This window comes from Cetorhinus maximus, chromosome 14 (genome assembly GCF_964194155.1).
Source record: "Cetorhinus maximus chromosome 14, sCetMax3.hap1.1, whole genome shotgun sequence".
In the NCBI taxonomy this organism is placed as follows: domain Eukaryota; kingdom Metazoa; phylum Chordata; class Chondrichthyes; order Lamniformes; family Cetorhinidae; genus Cetorhinus; species Cetorhinus maximus.
The window spans coordinates 88,724,935-88,750,076 of NC_135892.1; the positions used below are offsets into that span (position 1 = coordinate 88,724,935).

Sequence of the window (25,142 nt, forward strand, 5' to 3'; positions counted from 1 at the left end):
AGAGAGAGCGCGAGAGAGAGAGCGCGAGAGAGAGAGCGCGAGAGAGAGAGCGCGAGAGAGCGCGAGAGAGAGAGCGAGAGAGAGAGAGCGAGAGAGAGAGCGCGAGAGAGAGAGCGCGAGAGAGCGAGCGCGAGAGAGCGAGCGCGAGAGAGCGAGCGCGAGAGAGCGAGCGCGAGAGAGCGAGCGCGAGAGAGCGAGCGCGAGAGAGAGCGAGCGCGAGAGAGAGAGAGCGCGAGAGAGAGCGAGCGCGAGAGAGAGCGAGCGCGAGAGAGAGCGAGCGCGAGAGAGAGCGAGCGCGAGAGAGAGCGAGCGCGAGAGAGAGCGAGCGCGAGAGAGAGCGAGCGCGAGAGAGAGCGAGAGAGCGAGCGCGAGAGAGAGAGCGCGAGAGAGAGCGCGAGAGAGAGAGAGCGCGAGAGAGCGAGAGCGCGAGAGCGAGAGAGAGCGCGAGAGCGAGAGAGAGCGCGAGAGCGAGAGAGAGCGCGAGAGCGAGAGAGAGCGCGAGAGCGAGAGCGCGAGAGAGAGAGCGCGCGAGAGAGAAAGAGAGCGCGCGAGAGAGAAAGAGAGCGCGCGAGAGAGAAAGAGAGCGCGCGAGAGAGAAAGAGAGCGCGCGAGAGAGAAAGAGAGCGCGCGAGAGCGCGCGAGAGAGCGCGCGAGAGAGAGCGCGCGAGAGAGAGCGCGCGAGAGAGAGCGCGCGAGAGAGAGCGCGCGAGAGAGCGCGCGAGAGAGAGAGCGCGAGAGAGAGCGCGAGAGAGAGCGCGAGAGAGAGCGCGCGAGAGAGAGCGCGCGAGAGAGAGAGCGCGAGAGAGAGAGAGCGCGCAAGAGAGAGAGCGCGCAAGAGAGAGAGAGCGCGCAAGAGAGAGCGCGCAAGAGCGCGCAAGAGCGCGCGAGAGAGCGCGCGAGAGAGAGAGAGAGCGCGCGAGAGAGAGAGCGCGAGAGCGCGAGAGAGAGAGCGCGAGAGAGAGAGAGCGCGCAAGAGAGAGAGAGCGCGCGAGAGAGAGCGCGCGAGAGAGAGAGAGCGCGCGAGAGAGAGAGAGCGCGCGAGAGAGAGAGAGCGCGCGAGAGAGAGAGAGCGCGCGAGAGAGAGAGAGCGCGCGAGAGAGAGAGAGCGCGCGAGAGAGAGAGAGCGCGCGAGAGAGAGAGAGCGCGCGAGAGAGAGAGAGCGCGCGAGAGCGCGCGAGAGCGCGCGAGAGAGCGCGCGAGAGAGCGCGAGAGAGAGCGCGAGAGAGAGCGCGAGAGAGAGCGCGAGAGAGAGCGCGAGAGAGAGCGCGAGAGAGCGCGAGAGAGAGAGAGCGCGAGAGAGAGAGAGAGAGAGCACGAGAGAGAGAGAGCGCGAGAGAGAGAGAGAGCGCGAGAGAGAGAGAGAGAGCGCGCGCGCGAGAGAGAGCGCGCGCGCGAGAGAGAGCGCGAGCGCGAGAGAGAGCGCGAGCGAGAGAGAGCGAGCGCGAGAGAGAGCGAGCGCGAGAGAGAGCGAGCGCGAGAGAGAGCGAGCGCGAGAGAGAGCGAGCGCGAGAGAGAGCGAGCGCGAGAGAGAGCGAGCGCGAGAGAGAGCGAGCGCGAGAGAGAGAGAGCGCGAGAGAGCGAGCGCGAGAGAGAGCGAGCGCGAGAGAGAGAGCGCGAGAGAGAGAGCGGGCGAGAGAGAGAGAGAGGGCGAGAGAGAGAGGGCGAGAGAGAGAGAGAGAGAGCGCGAGAGAGCGCGAGAGAGAGAGCGCGAGCGAGAGAGCGCGCGAGAGAGAGAGAGGGCGCGCGAGAGAGAGAGAGGGCGCGCGAGAGAGAGAGAGGGCGCGCGAGAGAGAGAGAGGGCGCGCGAGAGAGAGAGAGGGCGCGCGAGAGAGAGAGAGGGCGCGCGAGAGAGAGAGAGGGCGCGCGAGAGAGAGAGAGCGCGCGCGAGAGAGAGAGAGCGCGCGCGCGAGAGAGAGCGCGCGCGCGAGAGAGAGAGAGAGCGCGCGAGAGAGAGAGAGCGCGCGCGAGAGAGAGAGAGAGAGCGCGCGCGAGAGAGAGAGAGCGCGCGAGAGAGAGAGAGAGAGCGCGCGAGAGAGAGAGAGAGCGCACGAGAGAGAGAGAGAGAGCGCGAGAGAGAGAGAGAGCGCACGAGAGAGAGAGAGAGAGCGCGCGAGAGAGAGAGCGCGAGAGAGAGAGAGCGCGGGAGAGAGAGAGAGAGAGCGCGCAAGAGAGAGAGCGCGCAAGAGAGAGAGCGCGCAAGAGAGAGCGCGCAAGAGAGAGAGAGCGCGCAAGAGCGCGCGAGAGCGCGCGAGAGAGCACGCGAGAGAGCGCGCGAGAGAGCGCGCGAGAGAGCGCGCGAGAGAGCGCGCGAGAGAGCGCGCGAGAGAGAGAGAGAGAGAGCGAGAGAGAGAGCGCGAGAGAGAGAGCGCGAGAGAGAGAGAGAGAGAGCGCGCAAGAGAGAGAGAGCGCGCAAGAGCGAGAGAGCGCGCAAGAGAGAGAGAGCGCGCAAGAGAGAGAGAGCGCGCAAGAGAGAGAGAGCGCGCAAGAGAGAGAGAGCGCGCGAGAGCGCGAGAGAGCGCGCGAGAGAGCGCGCGAGAGAGCGCGCGAGAGAGCGCGCGAGAGAGCGCGCGAGAGAGCGCGCGAGAGAGCGCGCGAGAGAGCACGAGAGAGAGCACGAGAGAGAGAGCGCGAGAGAGAGAGAGAGAGCACCGAGAGAGAGAGAGAGCGCGAGAGAGAGAGCGCGAGAGAGAGAGAGAGCGTGCGCGCGCGAGAGAGAGCGCGCGCGCGAGAGAGCGCGAGCGCGAGAGAGAGAGAGCGCGAGAGAAAGAGAGCGCGAGAGAAAGAGAGCGCGAGAGAAAGAGAGCGCGAGAGAAAGAGAGCGCGAGAGAAAGAGAGCGCGAGAGAGAGAGCGCGAGAGAGAGAGCGCGCGAGAGAGAGCGCGAGAGAGAAAGAGCGCGAGAAAGAGCGCGCGAGCGAGAAAGAGCGCGCGAGCGAGAAAGAGCGCGCGAGCGAGAAAGAGCGCGCGAGCGAGAGAACTGGGGCTGGTCACCATAGGATGGGTTGGGGGCGGGGTTTGGGCAAGTGTTATGATCCCAGCTGATGTTACTACTGGACAAGTTAGGTCCCTGGTAGAACCTGGCTTGATAGGTCCTAACCTTTTTTTTGTTTAAAAACATGGAGGGCAGCTACTGAAGAGTCAGAGTCTGCTGATATACTTTTAACGAAAGAATAAAACATTTATTAAACAAGAAAAAGATTAACTATATTACACTACTCCTTCACCCACAACCATAGCTTCACGGATATATATAGATTCGTAAGAATAACAAGTTACAAAAAACGTATCATATACTCTAATGCTCACAGTTAGTATATATAGGCAACCTGTAGTCTGACACACCACACTGCAAGATTAAGGTGACAGGTGTCACCCAAAACAGATGCTATGGATCTCTCAACAACTCTCCCAGACACTCGGTCACACCGTGAGCCAATTGCTCTCACAGAAACTTGTCTTTCACACGGTGGGGTTTCAATCTCCACTCTCAAATAACTCGCCTTGGAATATTCTTCCAAGGGAAGCTCTCTCTCAGACATCTGCAACAAGGACCCACCTCCTGGCTTCAATCTCTCTTTCCCATGTTCCTCTCCCCTGGATCGCCACGTGCATTCAGGCTTCGCCTTCTACGCACCTCTCTCAGCGACTCAGCCATGCCGACAGAACACAACTGCTTCACAGGCCCGTAGAAAGGAGTCACCAACCTTCAGCTGTCTCCTCGGATCTTTTGGCTTCCTGCAAACCCACTCTGCCTTAATTATGCTCCCCAGAGCTTTCTCCCTAGTTCGGTGCCTTTTCCTCTGCTCCTTACTTTAACTTCTCTGAACAGGGCATGTTTCCAATTCCTGTTCTTGTTCATTGACTTAACTGTCTTCCTGGGACTTTTTTCTGTCCCTCTCCCTGGTTTCTGGGGCTTTTTGCTCTTCTTCTGGGAAATCAGCTCTCTGCAGCTCCCACTCTCGTGTCCAGCTTCTCCTGTGCCTCTCTGTAATGATATTTTTCTTGTGAGTCCTCTGATCTTCTTTCTTCCTCTATTTCACTTTTGCTTTTGTTTCTTCTTCTGCTCAGGTGCAGGGCTCCCTTTAAATAATAAAAAAGGCAAAAAGGACCCACTGTGCATGTATGCAGGGCCATTTACTGGCTTGAAGATGGGAATCCCAACCAACTGCACATGTGCAGCCGTTCTCCAGCTGGCACATGCGCAGAACTCAAAATAGTCAAAAAAGAACGAACTGCACGAGGCCATTCCGGGATTTTTTCTTCGTTTCTGGGGTCCATAACGGGAGGGGTGGGGGTGGGTCAGTGGAGGTAGTCAGGGGTTGGGGTGGGGGGAGTTAGGGGATTGGGAAAGCAGTTGGGGGTGGGGTAGTCAGGGGATAGGGGGTGGCGTCAGTACTATAGTTACCCAGGAGTTATTAATTCTATCATTTCCTGGATAACTTTTCCTGTAAGACAGTCAGAACCATCCGAAGACTGTGATTTAACTCAGATTATCGGATCGTTCCCAGTGCAGGGCAATTTCCCAACAGAAGTTTGAACTTCCAGGGCAATTGCCTTGCAATCCTCACATGGGGACTTGTGGGAGATGGGGGATGTCCCCCAGTGCATCTTTGGGATAGCCCTGGGTACAATAGGATGCACTATACGAACACATTTCAACAGTAGCTCTGTGCCGCCAAACATCAGCATCAAGAACGAGAGCAGCAAGTTCATTCCATTATCATCTTCTCTAGTTTTGAGTTGCTAGATCCATTGTGATTTTTAAAAATTCTTTCATATGATATGAACACTGCAGGCAAGGTCAGCATTTGTTTCCCATCCTAATTGCCCTCGAGGTGCTGGTGGTGAGCTGCCTTCTTGAACCGCTGCAGCCCATGTAGTGTAGGGATACCCAGAGTGCTGATAAGGAGGGAGTTCTAGGTTTTTGACCCAGCGAGAGTGAAGGAACAGCAATATAGTTCCAAGTCAAGATGGTGTGTGGCTCGAAGGGGAACTTGCAGGTGGTGTTGTTCCACCGCACCTGCTGCCTTTGTCCTTCTAGGGTTTTAGAAGTTGCACATTTGGAAGGTGCTATCTAAAAAGTCTTGTTAAGTATGTGCGCTGCATCTAACAGATGCTACACACTGCTGCCACTGTGCACCAGTAGCAGAGGGAGTGAATATTTGTGGTGGTGGATGGGATGACAATCTAGAAGATTGCTTTATCCTAAATGGTGTCAAGCTTCTTGAGTTTTGTTGGAGCTGCACTCATTGCCTGGTACTTAAGATAAAAGCAAAATACGGCGGATGCTGGAAGTCTGAAACAAAAACAGAAAGTGCCAGAAAAACTCAGCAGGTCTGACAGCATCTGCGGAGAGAAACAGAGTTGACGTTTTGAGTCTGTTTGACCCTTCAGAGCTAGAGAAGTAGAAATGTGATGAAATTTATACTGTTTAAGGGGGGTGGAGCAGGTGAAGCTGGATAGAAGACCAGCAATAGGTAGGGGCAAAGGAGAGATTGACAAAGATGTCATGAACAAAAGGGCAAAGGAAGCGTTAATGGTAGCAGAAAGGGCTAAAAAAATGCTGATAGTGGCATTAAGGTAAGAAAGCAGAATGTGATAATAGCAGGACAAGGGTAAGCACTTGCCTGATAACTGTCTGGTGCAAAGGTTACTTGCCACTTAACAGCCCAAGCCTGAATTTTTTCCAGGTCTTGCTGCACAAGGGCATGGACTGCTTCAGTATGAGGAGCCCCGAATGGTACTGAACACTGTGCAATCAACAGTGAACATCCCCGCTTCTGACCTAATGATAGAGGGAACATCATTGATAAAGCAGCTGATGATTGCTAGGCCCAGGACACTACCCTGAGGAAATCCTGCATCGGTGTCCTGGGACTGAGATGATAACCTCCAACAACCACAACCATCTTCCTTTATGCTAGGTATGACTCCAACCAGTGAAGAGTTTTCCCCTAATTCTCAATTACTTAAATTTTGCTAGGGCTCCCTGATGCTACACTCAGTCAAATGTCACCTTGATGTTAAGGATAGATACTCTCACCTCGCTTCTGGAATTCAGCTCTTTGTTCATGCTTGGACTAAAGCTGTAATAAGGTCAGGGACTGAGTGGTCCTGGCATAACCCAAGCTGTGCATTAGTAAGGTTCTTGCTGAGCATGTGTCATTTGATAGCACTGTAAATGACATCTTGCATCACTATGCTGATGATTGAGAGAATACTGATGGAGCAGATTGGATTTGTCCTGCTTTTTGTGGATAGGACATACCTGGGCAACTTTCCACAAAGTCAGGGAGATGCCAGTGTTGTAGCTGTACTGGGTTAGCTCAGCAAGAGGCGCAGCTAGTTCTGCAGCACAATCCTCAGTGCTACAGCAAGGATGTTGTCAGGGCCTATTGCATTCACTGTATCCAGTGCATTCAGCAGTTTCTGGATATCACATGGAGTGAACACATTGTCTGAAGGCTGGCATCTTCGATGTTGGGGATCTCAGGACAGGCCAAGATGGTTCATCCACTTGGCGCTTCTGACTGAGGATGGTTGCAAATGTTTCAGCCTTATGTTCTGCACTGACATGCTGGGCTCATCTCTGGTTAGTTGTTCAGTTCTTCACCATGTTCACAACTGAATAGACAACAGAGCTTTGATCTGATCTGTTGGTTGTGGAATTGCTCAGCTCTATCTGCCAAATATTGCTTCATTTCTTTAGCAAGCATGAGGTCTTTGGTGTAGTTTCACCAGGTTGGCATTGCATTTAAGTATGCCTGGTGCTACACCTGGCATGCTCTCCTGCACTCCTCACTGAACCAGGCTTGATCGCCTAGCTTGATAGTCATAGTAGAGTGAGATATATGCCGGCCCATGAAGTTAGATTGCAGTTGAATACAATTCTGCTGCTGCTGGCCCACAGCATTTCATGGGTGCCCAGTTTTGAGCTGCTAGATCTGTTGTCAATTTTTTTTTTTATCCTTTCATGGTATGTGAGTACTGCTGGCAAGGCCAACATTTGTTGCCCATTTTTACTTGCTCTGGAGAAGGTGTTGGTGAGCCATCTTATTGAACTGCTGCAGTCCATGTGGTGATACCCACAGTGCTGTTAGGTAGGGAGTTGTTCCAGGTTCTTGACCCAGTGATAGTGAAAGAATGGCAATATAGTTCCAAGTCAGGGTGGGGTCTAGCTTGGATAGGGATTTCCAAGATGGTGGTGTTCCCTTGTGCCTGCTGCCCTTGTCCTTCTCGGTGGGGGAGTTCATGCCTTTGGAAGGTGCAGTTGAAGGAGGCTTGACAAGTTTTTCCACTGAATCTAATAGATGGTACATACTGCTGCCACTGTGCACCTGTAGCAGAGGGACTGAATGTTTGTGGTGTGGATAGGTTAACGATCAAGGAGGTTACCTTATCCCAGAAGGTGTTGAGCTTCTTGAGTGATGTTGGAACTGCACTCATCCAAGCAAGTGGACAGTATTCCATTACACTCCTGACTTCTACCTTTTAGCTGGTGAACAGGCTTTGGGGAATCAGGATTAGAGTTGCTCACCACAAAATTTCCAGCCCCTGAACTGCTCTTGTAGTCACAGTATTTATATGGCTGATCCAGTTAAATTTCTGGTCAATGGTAACTGCCAGGATGTGGATGGTGAGCGTTTCAGCGATGCTAATGCCATTGAATGTCAACAGGAAATGGTTAGATTCTCTCTTGTTGGAGATGGTCACTGCCTGGCAATTGTGTGTGTGGATATTACTTGCCACTTAACAACCCAAGCCTGAATGTTGTCTAGGTCTTGCTGCATAAGGACACGGACTGCTTCAGTATCTGAGGTATCACAAATAGTACACAACTCTGTAATTATCAGTGAACGTCCCCACTTTTGACATTATGATGGAGGGAAGGTCATTGATGAAGCAGCTTAAGATGGTCGGGTCAAGGTCATTTCCCTGAGGAACTCAGGCAGCGAGGTCCTGGGACTGAGATGATTGGCCTCTAACAACCACAACCATCTTCCTTTGTGCTTGGTATCACGCCAACCCGCTGATTCCCAATGACTTGAATTTTGCCAGTGCTCCTTGATGTCATACTCTACCCTTGACATCAGGGCAACATTTAACAATTACTCTCACCTCTTGCCTCTCTCTCATTTAGCAATGGTAGTACCACAAACCACAATGGAGGCTAACCTCAGTGTGAAGACAGGACTTAGTCTCTACAAGGACTGTGCAATGGTCAGTCCTACCAATAGATTGCTGAGGTAGAGGTTAAAGAGGTTCTTTTCCTTTGTTGGTTCTCAGACCACCTGTCGCAGGCCCAGTTTGGCAGATATATCCTCAAGGACTAGGCCAGCACTGGTGCTGCCAAGCCACATTTGGTGATGAGCATTTTAGTACCCCCCCGCACCCCCCCCACCACCCGAGTACATTCTGCAGGCTTACACATATGCCATGCTGACTTACTTATATACCAACATTCCCTTCCTGGCTCTCACGTCAGGTGATATTGGTAACAGTACTCTCTCTTCGGGTACGGTCCTTCTCTCCTTCAACTCTGCCATCATGATCCCACTCCTTGCAAAATTCAACCCCTGACCATACCATCCTTGCAAACTATCGCCCCATCTCCAATTGCAAACTATCACCCCATCTTCAACTTAACAATATGTTATTGCCTCCCAAATCTGCACATCCTTCCCAGAACTCCTTCGACTCAGCTGACCACATCTCCCCACCTTCGTCTAGCTGGGTGGGTTGCATTCCCCTGTTGCATTCTTTTCCATCTAATCATATCCAGAGTATCACTTGTAATGGCTTTTCTTCCCATTCCTGTATACTTACCTCTGATGTCCCCCAAGGACAACATCTGAAAACACAATGTCAGTTTACACATGTACTTTAACATCACCCAAATCTGCCTCCCTCCAATTCTTGCACTGTCACTAAATTATGAGACTTGTCTGACATCCAATACTTGGGTGAGCAGAAATTATCCCCAAATAAATATTGGGGAGACCAAAGCCATTGCCTTTGGTCCCCACTACCACTCCATTCCTCTCCCTGGCAGCTGTCTGAGGTTGAACCAGATTGTTCTCGACCAAGATGAGCTTTCGAACACACATCCACACCATCACCCACCATCACCAAGTCCTCCTATTTCCATCTCCATAACACCACCCACATCTGCCTCAGCTCATCTGCCGCTGAAACGCTCATTCACACCTTTGTCACCTCTAGACTTCAAGGTGGATCAGCACCTTGACTTAGTAGAGAGACTTTTAAAGATGAAAGGGAACAAAGCCTGTGGTCCCGATAATATTCCAGCTGAGGTCTTCAAGGCTGACAGACTTTTGCTCATATCAAGACTCCATGCACCCTTCCTATGGATTTGGAAGAAAAAAGGACTCCATGCTCAACTTCAGGAATGTGACAACTGTAACTGTCTTCAAGATGGGAGCTAAATTATGCTGTGGAAACTATTAAGGCATTGCCCTCTTGTCCATAGCAGGGAAATTCCTGACACACATTCTCTTGAATCACCTACTTCCTGTGGCTGAGGAAATCCTCCCAAAGACACAGTGTGGCTTTACACCTTCCAGAGGGAACTCTGACATGGTCTTTGTTGCTAGAAAAATCCAAGAAAAATGTTGAGAACCAAACAGGAACTCTTTGTTGCATTCATCAACCTGACCAAAGCACTTGACTCAATAAGCCGCGAGGATCTGAGAACTGTGCACCAAAGGTTTGGATATCCAAGAAACTTCATCCCAATCCTGCAATTGCCTCATGATATGACTGCAACTGTCTTGAGACAGCTGAAGGTTGGTGGCTCCTTTCTATGGGCCTGTCTTGAATGCAAGGCTATGAGGTAGCCCCGTACTATTTATGATCTACCCAACGGTGGCTGTTCACCTCAACAAATATCAACTGCCCTCTGGTGTCAGTATTAAATACCATCTAGATGGAAAACACTATCCTTAGTCGCCTCTGTGCCAAAACCAAACTTACCACCATAAACATACACGATGTACAGGTTGTGGACGACTACAGTGTCATTGCCACTCTGTACCAGATTTGGAAACCACTCTCGGTCTCTTCAATTTCAAACAAGAAACTCAACCCGTCCTTGAAAGTTGCCAAACAAAACTCACATCAACCTGCACCTTAGACAGCACCTTCCAAACCCTGATCTCTACCATTTTGAAGGACAGCAGACACATGGGAACATCACCACTGCAAGTTCCCCTTCAAGTCACTCACCATCCTGACTTGGAAATATAATCGCGATTCCTTCACTGTCTCAAAATCCTCCCTTAAAGCACTTTGGGTGTACATACACCACATGGACTGCAGCAGTTATAGGAGGCAGCTCACCACCAGCTTCTCAGGGGCAATTAAGGATGGGCAATAAATGCTGGCCTAGCCAGCGACGTTCACATCCCATGAACGAATAAAAAAAAACCTGGTCAGCCAAATATTCCACCTTCCACATATGCTCAAGAGACTCTAGAATACGTTGAGCACTTTCCATAACTTGACAGCTACCTCTCTCAAAAGGCCACCATTGATGAGGCGATCCTACACTCCATCAGCTGCATCAGTTCAGCCTTCTATCAAGTACAGCAGCAAGTGTTTGACAACAAAGGCCTCTGCAAGTCAACAAAAGTCCTGGTGCACTGAGCAGTCATCACTACGGCCCTGTACTGCAGAGAAACACGGAGTGCATACCAGCGAGACACAAGCGCACATGCCAGCGAAACACAAGCACACATGTAATGTCCCACCAGCAATGCCTCCACCACATCCTCCAGATTCAAAGGAAGGGCTGTCAAACAAGCGCTGGCATCCTTCTTGAAGTCAGCTCCAGAGCATTCAGGCAAAACTCCTCCAAAATCAATGGACTGGCCACTGTGTCCAGATGACTGAAAACCGTCTCACTTGCCTGAAAACCATCTCACTTGCCAGTACCTGTTCTCTCTAATCTCAAATGGCCAATGCTCTTGGGGAGGACAAAGAAAACACTTCAAAGACACTCAAACTCTCACTGAAGTGCTGTGGCATTGAACTTAATGACCAGGAGGAGTTTGCTACCAACTGCTCAGAACAGCGAAAACTTCTCCATCAAACCTCCAAGACCTGGCGCCTTAATAATGTGGTAGAGCAGCGGCACAGAAGGAAGCAAAAGGAAGCAAATCCTGTACTCTTGATCCCACTATCTCAGGGGACGTCCTGCCCCATGTACCCAAAGATCTGAGGGTCAGGAATCGGCCTGCTGTGTCACACAAAAACCCATGCCAGAAACTCGCAACCCTGAGTAGATGTCATTCTCAAATCAAGGGACAACCAACAACTGCTAAACTTGACGTTTGCAATACACTACTGGCTAGCCTTCCACAGTCGATCATTTGCCTACTTGAGAGCGTCCAAAGCTCTGCTGCCAATATTCTACCTCACCCCAAGTCCCTTTCACCTATCACCTTGTGCTTGCTGACCTACATTGGCTGATAGCTAAGCAACACTTCAATTTTAAAATTCTCATCCTTGTTTTAAAATCCCTCCATGGACTCACCCTTCCACTAAACTCTAATCTCCTTCAGCTCCACAACTCTCAGAGATATATGCAATCCTTTAACTCTAGCTACTTAAGCATCCCTGATTTTAATTGATACTCTATTTGTGTCCGTGCCTTCAGCTGTCCAGGCCTTAAGCTCTGGAATTCACTCCCTAAAAATTTCCATCTTCCTATCCTCCTTTAGGACTCTATTTTAACCTACCTCTTTGATGAAGCTTTTGATCAGCTGCCCTAATATCTCCATATGTGGTTCATAAAGGTAATGTGAAGACCCTTGGAATGTTTTCCTATGTTAACAACACTATATAAATACAAGTTATGGTCCTTTCATCATCACTGAGTAAAAATCCTGAAACTCCCTATCTAACATCATTGCAGTTCAAGGTGAATGGCCACTACCTTCTCAGACAACTAGGGTCACATAATAAATGTGCCCTTGCCAGATTTTTCACATTATGAAAACAAGTTAAAAAAATGTTTGCATTTAAATAGTACATTTGGATGCAGTAAAACATCCCAAGAGCTTCACAGGAGTGTTATCAAACAAAATCCGATTCACAAAAGGAGATATTAGGACAGATGACAAAAAACTTGGTCAATGACATAGGTATTAATGAGTGTCTTAAAGGAGGAAAGAGAGGCAGAGACATATAGGGAGAAAAACTATAATTTAATGCAGAAAATGCGAGGTAACAAGTTTTGACACAAATAAAAGGGCATATATACTTAATATAAAAGTTTTAAAAGGTGTAGAAAAGCAGACACTTGGGCCTCAGATACATCAAAACCTGAAAAGCAAGTCAAGAATACATTCTTTCCGACATTATAACAGTGACTATATTTCAAAAAATACTCCACTGGCTGCAAAGTGCTTTGGGGCATCCTGAGACTGTGAAAGCTGCTAAAAATAGATGTGGGTAATATTGCAATTGAAAATCAGGAAATGACAAACTTGTTGAATCATTACTTTGCGTCAGTCTTCACTGTAGAGAAAAAGGATAGTATACCTGACGTCGCAGGGAAACTAAGAATGAGTCAAAGACCGAAACTGATTACAACTGTTTGTCTAACATACGTTGTGGGAAAGTTATTAAAATCCATAATTAAGGACTAAGCGCTTATAGAAATGTAAACTGATTAGAGACAGCCAACATGAATTTGTAATGGGCAGGGCATGTCTAATGAATCTAATTGAATTTTTTGAGGAAGTAACTAAAGTAGTAGACATGGCCATGTCTTTAAATGTAGTTCGCGTGGACTTCCAAACAACATTTGATCAGGTTCCATATAAGAGACTGTTAGCTAAAATTAAAAGGTCATGGAATTGAAGGCAAATTATTGATCTGGTTAAGAGAATAATTCTATGGTAAAAGTCAGAGTAGGGGTAATAGATATGTACTCGAATTGGAAGAAAGTGACTAATGGTGACCCATAACCATCTATGCTGGGATCTTAACTATTCACTACATTTATTAATGATTTAGATAACTTTAGAGAGAGTCATATATCTAATGATTGGTGACACAGTAAACTGTGTAGAAAGGAACCTAAATTTACAAATAGGCATTGATAGACTGAAGTGGGAAAAACCGAGGCAGATGGATTTCAACACAGGTAATTGTAAGGGTCTAGCATTTTGGACCAAAAAATGGTGGATACAACAATTTTTTTAAATGCTGAAAAGCCAGGAATAACGACAACATGAACAGAGTTAGGGGTCCACGTAAGCAGATCACTAAAATGTAAAAGTCAGGCACAAAAAAAAAGCAAATGGAAAGTTAGCCTTCATAATTAGATGGCAAGAATGCAAAGGAGGGGGGTTTTGTTACAGTTATACAAGCTCTGGTTAGATCACATTTGGAGTATTGTGCATAGTTTTGGTCACCGCACTTTAGAATGCATATAGTTGCTTTGGAAGGAGTGCAACGTAAATTCACCAGGAAGCAGGGCTCCAAGGGTCAGATTATGAAGAACGATTACATAAACAAGACTTGTATTTCCTGGAAGATATAAGGTTAAGGGAGACTTGATTTGAGGGCTTTTAAGATTTTGAAATAAATTGATAGGGCAGATAGAGAGAAAAAAACTTTCCTGCTGGTGGGGGACTCCAGAACATAACCTTAAAATCAAATGCCCACAAAAGGCAGAAGCTGCTCAATTAATAATTTTAAAATTGAGATTGGTAGATTTTGCTAGCCAAGGGTATTAAGAAAATGGACCTAAGGCAGGTGAATGGAGTTAGATGCAGATCAGCTACGATCTCACCAAATGACAGAAACAGACTCATGGGGTGAAATGGTCTACTCCTGTTCCCATGTTTCTAAATCTTTCTTCTTTATTGCTACTAAACGATGTGGGATTCAGGATTTAAAACTAGGGCATCAAATGCAAAAGCAAAGAGCTAAGGCTACATCTTAAAACGTATTCAGGCTGCAATTAGAATCACGCGTCCTGTTCTGGGCGTCCCACTTGAAGATGCATGCAATGATGGCCTAGAGAGACTACATATTCACTAAGGTGGTATTGGGGATGAGAGGTTTTAGCTACAAGTCCAAGTAAGAGAATTTTTTTTTTTTTTTTAAAAGAGTAGAGAAGGCTGGGGAGATCTGAAAGAGCACATCAAACTTATGAAGGGCTTTTGAAAAAGGTAAATAGGGGAAAAACTATTTTCACTGGTCAGCAAGTCAGTAACTAGAGAGCATGAGTTAAAGGCCATGATGAAAAGATCAAAGGAAGATATCAGGATTTTTTTTAAAAATAATGCATTGGATTTTTAGGGTCTAGAATGCCTCATCAGAAACTACGGTGGAAAAGAAGTCCATTACAGATTTTAAAAGATGTGGATAAACATTTGAAATATTAGAGCTTAAAATGATGAATGGAGGAAGAGCTATGCAATGGAACTGAATGATTCGCTCTTTCATAGAAACAATGCAGGTACAATAAGTCCTATGGTCTCCTTCCATGCTGTAAAACCCAATGATTCAAAGTGCTTTAAGGCTTTTCAAATGGTGAGAAAATGTTTTATATTTATATGCAAGAATTTTTGTTCCTTTTAAATGTTCAATGTGGGCCATTACTTAGTACATTCAAAAAGAAAAAACTCTGTTTGCAACAATGTGTTTCTGCACCTTACATTAGAAGTATCCTTGAAAATCCCTCACCTTCCCCAACATAGTCCAAAACTTGCTTCTATCCACTTTTACCTTTCCCTGTTGACAATCCAGTTCAATTGCCTACTAAGAGACTGTGGCTCTTAAACTAGCTTTGAAGCATTTTTTTTTGTTAGAAAGAAATGACCTATCTATTCGGCATCAGCAAGCTTCCTAAAATTCCTGTTGTGCCAATGTCCAAATCAATTACAATAATTGTAAACAACAGGTCCTGCAACCTGTGACCCGCCTCCCAGCAATGTGGAAAACATCCAATTACCTGTACTCATAGTTTTCTGTCCATCACCCCCAATTTGCCATCCATCTCTTAATCCATGCAGCTACAGCCTCTCAAATAACACATGCCTTATTTTTTATTGTAAATCTCTTACCTGGCATCTATTCAATCTTCTGAAAACCCATGTATACCACCAGGTTAATTTGGTTCATATACTGATTACTTTGAAGAAATTATCTTAGTTAGGCATGATTTACACTTTAAAAACTCTATACTGACTGCTCCCAATTTACCCATGTTCTTTGAAGCTTTCAGTGATTTTATCGCATATTATGCATTCTACATGTTTACGCACAAATACAATGACATTAACTGGCTTAGTTCCTGGTTTATCCTTTCCCCTTTCCGTAACCGTGTGTAACATTTGCCACCTTCTACTTGTCAAAGCTCCTGCTACAAAATATCTCTGAAAATTTCAATATTTTAGGATGCATTCCATCTATTTCTGGTGACTTACCTACTTTTAGCTCCATTACTTTTATTCAATACAGTTCGCTTTCGAATACTTATTTACTAGTAGTGGTTCTTCCACATCTTCTTCAGGTATACCTACGATCTTGCTTTCATGTATTTTTATAAAATTTATGCAAAATAGTGATTTACAATCTCTGCCACTCGAGTACAAATTAGCACTCTTCATCCTCAAGTTATTAAGACCTGTCATCTTAAAAAATGTAAACTAGGCAGCAAACATACGGTTTCTAAAACAGAAGCCTGTTTTTCTCTACTTTTTGGAATACAGTAGTGGGAATTTACTTGATGTCACAGCAACATAGAGGAAATATTTTACATGATGTCACAGCAACATAGAGGAAATATTTTACAATCAGTCTTGGGGCCTCTTAAATTAGCCAGTAAAATAGAGTCCTGAGATTATGACTTCAGTTTTGGATTTGACAAAGCTGGGATATTTATAACACAGTTTAAATGAACTGCAATATGAGTGTCTGAAGTCTGTGACAATGGCCTAACAGTGATATCATGACATAAGATTAGCCTTTCACACAATCTGCGTTGCAACACTAGAAATAGTTCACCAAAATAATGCCATTCTACAAAAAAGAAAATCTGTCAAATCTACAAGGCTAAAACAAATTAGAGACACAATACTTCACATTCAACCTGTCAAATATGATTAATTTGAAAACACAGATAAAATCCTAAAATAGCAATTAACGAAATAAATTTAATTAAAATAAAAGCTTCAAAAAAACCGAAGAGTTCAACTAGTAGAACGGAATTCTGATCCAACAAGTACACAATTTAGAACTACTAATATTTAAACCATGGAAATACACGAATAGATTTATAGAAAATTTTATGGGAAGCATCAAAAAACTGAAAAACAGCATGAGAGACATTTTGCAAAGTATTGTCAGGATTCTCAAGAACCCAAAGCTGCTAATTGCAGGGAAATATTAGGGTTAAACCTTTATGATAAGCAAGAACATGGATTGTCAGTCCATTTAAAAGTTCCCTTTTTTTAAATAAAAAAAAGGGCAGAGAGGTATCTAAGTATGTTAACGTTTTAATCCAAAATCAGCTGAAATCTAAAACAGTCAGCTCCTTTTTAAAATCACAAAAGTGAAAATGTCATTGCACATATCGTACACTTTTACCGTTACTTCCTTTTCAAATTTTTTTTTAAATTCCATTTGTTTCAAAAAAAACACTAAACAGTTGTCAAACACAAGTCTGGGTAGGTAATGTACACAAGAGGCCTACAATGACCTTTCTCCAAGCCCCTTGTTTAGCCTGCTCCTCAGTTAAGGGCACGGATGTCATTTTCAGCCATACCCAAAGACTCGGCGTATTTAAAAATCAAACTCAAGCTCGTTAAAATAAAAATAAAAAAAAAACAGTATATTTGGAAAAATTATCTTGAAAAAGATCTTCGCTGTTTTAAAGGCAGGAGTTCTCTTCTGTGCAAATACAGATTCTGGTAGCACCCGATTGATGATGTGCCAATCCTGGCTTTTTAATGTACGAAAAGAGTCAAGAGTAACGCATACAGACTTTCGGAACAAAAAATGTAGTTCGGGCCTAAGCCTTTTTACAAGCCCCGGCCTCTCGTGGAAGGGAGGCGATGAAAGGAGGAAGGGGTTGGGGGGTGAGGGGGGGGAGGGGAAGAGGGTTGGGGTAGTGAGGAGATTGAGTTGGGGGCTAGAAGCGGATAAGAGATGTGGGGCGCACACACTCGGCGACATGGTGACCCTCCCAGATATTTAAAACCGGCTACTTACTCCTTTTTTTTTCTCTCTGCCTTTGGCCCACTGTAAGTTCCCGATTTCTGATTTACACGCGAGGGTCAATTTTTTTTTAAAATATTTTTCTCAAAATACTATTTTATACTATATCGCTACTCGTCAGTGCCTGCAGCTGACAGCGGCGGACATTTTCAGACATTTTAATGACGTCTCAGGCGGACATCAAGAATTATCCCTTTCAAAAAAACAAGAAATAAGTGCGGGCCGAAAAAAAGAAACAGACGCCACGACCGCTCACTCCATGAAGATGGGCGCTTACGAGCGGGCGGGCGCACGCAGCTAACAATTTAACCAAAGTTGTGTTGGGTGATGGGGGTGGGGGGGGCGGGGGGAAGGAGGTTGTGTGTCTGTCTTTTCCCTCTTCCTCCCGCTTCAAATCCTGGAAATTCGGTGTAGACTTTTTAATCGGCCCAATTTTATCGTCAAACATATAATTTATTTTTTTTTGAATCCCGCCTCCTTTTTCATCACTCGGTTATCATTGGTCCGAATGCATCGAGCTCCATCGTCCATTGGACCGGATGGCAAGTCAATCGATTGTTTCGTCACGCAGGTTGATCTCCACCCACCCTATTGCCTTGGAAGCAGCTTGTGCCCAGATGTTGCTGGGATGAAATCACCAGCAGCCAATAGGAGTCGATGATGTCAGGTTGCCCACAACCATCCCTTCTGTACTGTACCCTTTTATCTGATCAAAATCATGGATCTAAAGAATACGTCAATTATGTTGAAATCAAGGCACACTTAAGACATTTGATTACGTATTTTAATAATTCCTTTTCTTCCTGTCTCACATTTGTATCAGAAGATTTTCGGTTGCCACATGCGTGACGTGCTGAGGTTCTATTTTAGGTTGTGCTGAAGCTGCCAAGGCAACAGGGATGCGTACCCTGAATGTGAGAGTGTACTTAGGCAAAGTTGTATTGTCAACCACTTCCCAGATTGCGATGCATTGCTCGAAATTTTCCTTTTAACCGTTAAGAAGTGATTATTCCCATTTAGTGAAGTTGTTTTACAGGTACCATAATAATTACTTTAAAACTGTATTGATTACTAGTGACCACGTCCCACGAGGACAGGGGGTTTATTCTTCATGTCTAAGCCTGTATTAAGCACTGGCTAAAGTGTCATGAGAAAAGCATAAGCAATTTCAAATCCTGTCTTCACAGCTTTGCTTCAACAGGCACTTGATCATGGGAGGTGGGATCAGTAGCAGAATCTAGCTGAGTTCCCCTCTGGAGGGGGTAATACAGAGTGGTTCTTTTTTCCAAAAATACATTTTATTCTTAAAATCTTACAGTACAATTTGAATGTAGCAGTTCACATAGTGCAACACGGATCAATTTGGTTAAATCCAGTACATGACACTTTTGGATGCCTCACCCACTTACAATCAGAGTGCATTTACATTTTAATAAACATTTCCTGATATGTACTGCCCAAAAGATTTTACACCACTTTCAGCCCCTCAAGGTACAATGGCAGGAGGATCCTAAACCTTGCCTGTTCCTCATTGAGCCTTTCTCGTGGCTTCACCAAGCTTCAGCGTATCCCTCTGGATGTAGTCTTGGACCTTAAACCAGAGTTGTGAGACAAATGTAGCCGCATGCTGCTGCTATGGTTGACCGTGGCTAACTCAAGACAAACCAAGAATCAAACCTGGAACCTTTCTAGTCTGCACAGTCCAGCAGCACGTCACACTGTACTTGGCAATTGAACGATCTTTTTTAAGGTGCTGAAAATTTCTATTCTGCTGTTGCCAACAAAGCATGGAAAATAACAGCCAGAATGCAGGACCAAGTTAATGAGAACTGTTTGCATGCAAAAATTCAAGCATTTGCTTTTGCTTAGTAGTTCTATTCAGTCAGACACAATCAGTAAAATGTGATTCTGTAACTTCTCCATCAACAAGTCAGTAGGGAGTTGCCCTGAGAGTTCTCAACATCGACTCTGGACCCCATGAAATCTCACAGCAACAGGTCAAACATTACCAAGGAAACCTCCTGCTGATTACCAGCTTCCAGCCCCGCATCTGATCGCCATGTTGAACACCACTTAGATGAAGCACTGAGGGTGGAAAGGACACAGAACGTACTCTGGGTGGGGGACTTCAATGTCCATCACCAAAAGTGGTTCGGTAGCACCATTACTGACTGAGATAGCCGGGTCCTAAAGGACATGGCTGCTAGACTGTATCTGTGGCAAGTGGTGAGGGAACCAACAAGATGGAAAAACATACTTGACCTTATCCTCACCAACCTGTCACAGATACATCTGTCCATGACAGTATTGGTAAGAGTGACCACTGCACAGTCCTTGTGGAGACAAAGTCCTGTCTTCACATTGAGGATACCCTCCATCGTGTTGTGTGGCACTACCACCGTGCTAAATGGGATAGATTTTGAACAGATCTAGCAACTCATAACTGGGCATCCATGAGGTGCTGCAGGTCATCAGCAGCAGCAGAGTTGTATACAATCACAATCTGTAACCTCATGGCCTGGCATATTCCCCACTTTACCATTACAATCAAACCAGGGGATCAACTCTGGTTCAATGAAAAGTGCAGGAGGGCATGCCAGGAGCAGCATCAGGCATACCTAAAAATGAGGTGTCAACCTGGTGAAGCTACACCACAGGACTATTTTCATGCCAAACAGCGAAAGCAGCATGCAATAGACAGAGCTAACTGATTCCACAATCAATGGATCAGATCTAAGCTCTGTAGTCCTGCCACATCCAGTTGCGAATGGTGGCGGACAATTAAACGACTAACTGGTGGAGGAGACTCCACAAATATCCCCATCCTTCTCAATGATGGTGGAGCCCAACACATCAATGCAAGAGACAATGCTGAAGCATTTGTAACAATCTTCAGTCAGAAGTGCTGAGTGAATGATCCATCTCGGCCCCCTCCTGAAACGCCCAGCATCACAGATGCCAGTCTTCAGCCAATTCAATTCACTCCACCTGATATCAAGAAAAGACTGAAGGTACTGGATACTGCAAAGACTATGAGCCCTGACAACATCCCAGCAATAGTACTGAAGCACTGTGCTCCAGAACTAGCTGCACTCTTACCTATGGCCCCATGGTTTATTTTAAAACGATGCCAAAAACTAACGTGTACAATATGCACAATTGTGTTGAGAGGTGCTGTACTACCACCTCAGGTGCTAAAAATCCATGATGTGATTGTTGCATGGAAGCGGGGGAGCTGAGAAACACTACTCCTTTACAATGAAGCTTGATCAAAAGTCACGATGGGTGTAGGTGTTGACATTTCTCACAGTAAAAGGGGAATAAATACGTGAAGTTTACTCCAAGTGATCAGAGTAGGTCTTGGATGGAATCAGAGACAAAATAGAGCCAATACTGATAAAAATTTTCTCAATACTACTCTGATCTGTTAAAATTGCTCATTATTCCAGGATCATTGGGGAATGCAGAGATAACACTTCAGCTGTCTACACCGCTTCCCTTCCTTTCTCGAGCCAACTGGAGCAAATTCATCTAAAGTGCCCCATTCCCTCGCCCTAAACTCACATTTTCTTCTATTTCCTCTCCCCTCATTCCCTCTCGGAGCTCACCTTGTCCATGACACGCATTTCCTGTTCCCTTTATTCTCAATAAACTGCTGACCACTCAGCTTCCCTTCACAGCCCCATGTTGGCTGATATTAATGGTTCTCCCTCTTCAGATTCTGTCCCCCTCTCCTTTAATTCTGCCATCATCTCCCCTTTTGAAAAACCAACCCTGACCCACCATCCTTACAAACTATCACCCCTTCTCCTGCCTCTCCAAAACCCTTAAGCATGTTGTTGCCTCCCAAATCTGCCCTTCTTTCTCCATTTTTTAATCCCTCCAATCAGGTTTCTGCCACACCACAAAACTGAAATAGTTTGTATCAAAGTCACAAATGACATCCTATGTGAATGTGACAAATCCCTCCTTGTCCTTCTCGACCTCTCTGTAACTTTTGAGCTTGTTTACCATAACAACCTCCGATGCCTCTCTACTTTCATCCAGCTGGATGGAATTGCTCTCACTTGACTCCATTCATGGCTATCAAATCATAGCCAGAATATCATTTGCATTAGCTTCTCTTCTTGCTCTTGTGCTATTACATTTGGTGTCCCCCAAGGATCTATCTTTGGTTCTCTGCTATTTCTCATTTACATGCTGGCTCTTGGCAATATCATCTGAAAATATGTTTTCACATGTATTCTGACAACACCCAGCTGTACCTCACCATCACCTCTCTCCTCCACCATTACCAAATTATTGGGTGCTTACCCAACATGCAGTGTAGGATGAATAGAAATTTCCTCAAATTAAATATTGGGAAAACAGCAGCCATTATATTCATTTCCCACAAAACACACCATTCCCTAGCTATCAACTCATCCCGCTCCCTGGTAACTTTCTGAGGCTGAACCAGGCTGTTCACAACCTTGGTGTCATATTTGACTCTGAGATGAGCTTCCGACCACAAATCCACACTATCACTAGGACTGCCTGTGTTTTCCCTGTTGCATCTTCTGACTGTGCTCTTCCCTCAGCTCATCTGCAGCTGAAGCTCTCATTAATGCCTTAGTTACCTCTGGACTTGACTATTCCAACACATTTTTGGTTGGCCTCCCTCATTCTATCCGCAAGGTCATCAAAACTCTGCTGCTCATGTGCTTATTCACACCAAGTCCCTTTCACCCATCATCCCTGTGCTTAGGAACATAGGAGCAGGAATAGGCCATTCAGCCCATCAAGCCTGCTCCACCATTCAGTACGATCATGGCTAATCATCCACATCAATGCCTTTTTACCACACAATCCTCATATCCCTTTAGGTCATTGGTATTTATAAATCTGTCAATCTCTGCTTTAAACATACTGAATGACTGAGCTTCACAGCCCTCTGAATTCCAAAGATTCACAACCCTCTGAGTAAAAAAATTTCTCCTCATCTTGGACCCAAGTGTCTTCCCCCTTACCTTGAAATTGTGTCCCCTGCCTTCTAGACTCCCCAACCAGGGGGAAACATCTTACCTACATCTACCCTGTCTAGCCCTTTAAGTATTTTGTATGTTTCAATGAGATCACCTCTCGTTGTTCAAATCTCTGGAGAATACAGGCCCAGTTTCCCCAATCTCTCTTCATAGGACAGTCTGGAAACAAGTCTGGTGGACCTTTGTTGCATTCCCTCTTTGGCAATGATATCCTCCCTAAGGTAAGGGGACCAAAACTGCGCACATTACTCCAGATGTGGCCTAACCAAGGTTCTATACAATTGAAGCAAAACTTCACTATTCCTGTAATTAAATCTTCTTGCGATAAAGGCTAACATACCACTAGTCTTCCTAATTGTTTGTTGCATCTGCATGTTAGCTTTCAGTGACTTATTGACAGGACATCCAGGTCCCTTTGTACATCTCCACCTTCTAATCTCTCACCATTTAAGAAATACTCTGCATATCTGTTCCTCCTACCAAAGTGGATAACCTTGCATTTTTCCATATAATATTCCATCTGCCATGTTCTTGCTCACTCACTGTCTCCAAATCTCCTTGAAGCCGCTTTGCATCTTTCTCGCAAATCACATTCCCGCCTAGCTATGTGTCATCCGCAAAGTTGGAAATAATACATTTGGCCCCACATCGAAATCATTGATATATATTGTGAACAGCTGGGGCCTATTGCTGAGCTACATTGGATGGAATCATCCCAGATTTGCACTAAGTGCCACAATGGCGGGTTTTCGCACCAGATTGTCCCAATCACACCTCATTAATCACGCTGTTTCGATGGCGAGCGGGCTTTCATTCACCCGCCATGCTGTAACCTCACCGCTTCATCATGCTGGGTGCCATATTTAAAGTCCAGCCATGTGCACACCTCTCAAAGCTTCCAGCCCAGGACTGCTGCACAGAAGACATGGTCCGAAAGGCGAGAAGACTGCAGCCCCCCCAGTTTTGTGATGCATCCATCGAGTGCCTTTTGGACACCATGGAGGCCCGCCATGATGTCCTGTACCCTAGTTCTGGCTGCAGGAGGGCCAGAAACATCCCCAATCTGGCTAGGGAGGCAGTGGCAGCGGTGGTCAGTGCTAATGCCCTGCAAAAGAGGACAGCCACCCAGTGCCAAAAAATGTTGAATGATCTCCTCTGTTTCGTCAGGGTAAGTCACTCTTCTCACCACTTCCAACTCACACAACCACAGGGATCTCACTCACTGCCAGTTCAAGGGACATCACTATTTACTCTCTCTCACACACCATCATTGTCCTCATTCCGTCCACGGTATCACTCACCACCCACACATGCCAGGCATACTTATAATCTGGCCTGGCGGGCGTCCTGCTTACACTCTCTCCATCTGTATTTATGCAGGGCAAGCTGGAACACAACAAGATGGAGAGGTTGCAGACTGTTAGACGAATGCCTGAAATCAAGGTCCTCACGGTCTTTGAAAATAGAGTCATCCAGCTTGCTGGCAAAGATCTGGGCTGTTCCTGTGCTGACTGTGAAGTCAGTGGTGCTCCACCAAGTGAGCGTCCAACAGTGCAACATCCATCAGACAACCATGCTGTAAGTCACTTCCCCTGTTCTGCAGTCCTCTGCCATGCATTAATTATCTCTCCTTGATTTCGCAGGCACATTTGAGATACAGCCGACAGAGTCCATGATCCAAGGCCTCCAATCAAGCCCCGAAGAAACCTCTGAAGAGGAATCTGAAGGCACCTTCATTTAGGATCCGTCACAGCGCTCACCCACGCCCTGCACCAGTGCAGAGACACACACCTCAGTGGGACCTAGCTTTAGGATTTTAGCCTTGGGATCACAATCTGGTGGGCACATTGCACTGCCTGATCCACAGCAGGCGGCTGCAGGGACTTCCCAGGTCTCCGGCACTCAGAGGACTGCTCGAGGCCAGAAATATGCTAAGTCCAAGTTAGATGACAAGCCTCTGGACTCGGTCATATCTCAATTGCTGGAGCTGCAAAGGCAAGCTCGGAAACATCAGGAAAGGAGGTCTGCTCAGGTTGCAAGGCACGCTAGAGGAGTCTGTCTGCCTTCAGGCTGAGGTGATAGCGCCAGCATGCCAACAGACCGAGGTCAACACTGGTAGGATGGTGGCCGCCATGGAGATCTTGGTCCAGGACATCGTTCCTGCACTGCTCTGTGGGCTGAACTCCATCACTGATGCCATAGTTGGCCTCCACCAATGTGTATGCGAGAGGGGTGTGGGGCAGCTCGATCTCACTCCAGCTTCTTTTTCTCCTCAAGGGATCAGCCAGGGGCCATCGGGCACCCATAGGGAGGAGGACCAGCAACTCGACCATCAGTTTGACACCCCGGGGCCATCCATCGGGTTGTCTCCTGGAGTGTCCGGCCCATCCAAATCCCATCTTCCTGGTACCCCAGAAGTTCCAGCTCCACAGGCTGAGGAGGGTGCCACTGCCGCACAACAGGGCCCTGAAAGCAGGCGGGGGTCTCCCGGTCTCGACCTTCCAAAGGACGCCCAGCAAGGTCGTCACAGATAGGGTGTTGCATTCAGCAGGCTGCCTCCACCTCCGCTGAGGATATTCAGAGAGCACTAAGCCGTAGGGACAGGATTAGGAAAGTTAAGAAGAGTTAGTTGCACAGCCTGGAGATGGGTGTTAATCACTTGTACATACTGTTCACTATTATAAATAAACTCCCAAGAATTTCTCCCTGCCTATGGCTCCTTGTCCTGATGAGTAGTGTTTGTGTCACTCAGATGTGAAACCTTGGTTCCTACACAAGATAAAGGCAGGTGTCTCAGTCCAGGGCCTCTTCCTTGTGCTCTGTGCAGCCTTCATAACAAAGTGATGGTCCGGACTTACACCCAC

At 46.5% G+C, this 25,142-nt stretch overlaps 1 protein-coding gene across 6 annotated transcripts in view; it reads right to left on the reverse strand.

Annotated features, from left to right (window-relative positions):
* ppm1ba (protein phosphatase, Mg2+/Mn2+ dependent, 1Ba) overlaps positions 1-17,546 on the reverse strand; it is a 139,161-nt gene extending 121,615 nt beyond the window's left edge. For 3 of the 6 annotated variants that reach the window (XR_013578714.1, XM_078557192.1, XM_078557195.1), the window contains exon 1: positions 17,249-17,545. The gene's annotated coding sequence lies outside the window, so the exon portion shown is untranslated. Of the gene's footprint in view, positions 1-17,248 lie in introns of all 6 variants that reach the window. The other 3 variants (XM_078557191.1, XM_078557190.1, XM_078557193.1) reach the window with 2 other exon arrangements.
* Positions 17,547-25,142: the final 7,596 nt, after the last annotated feature.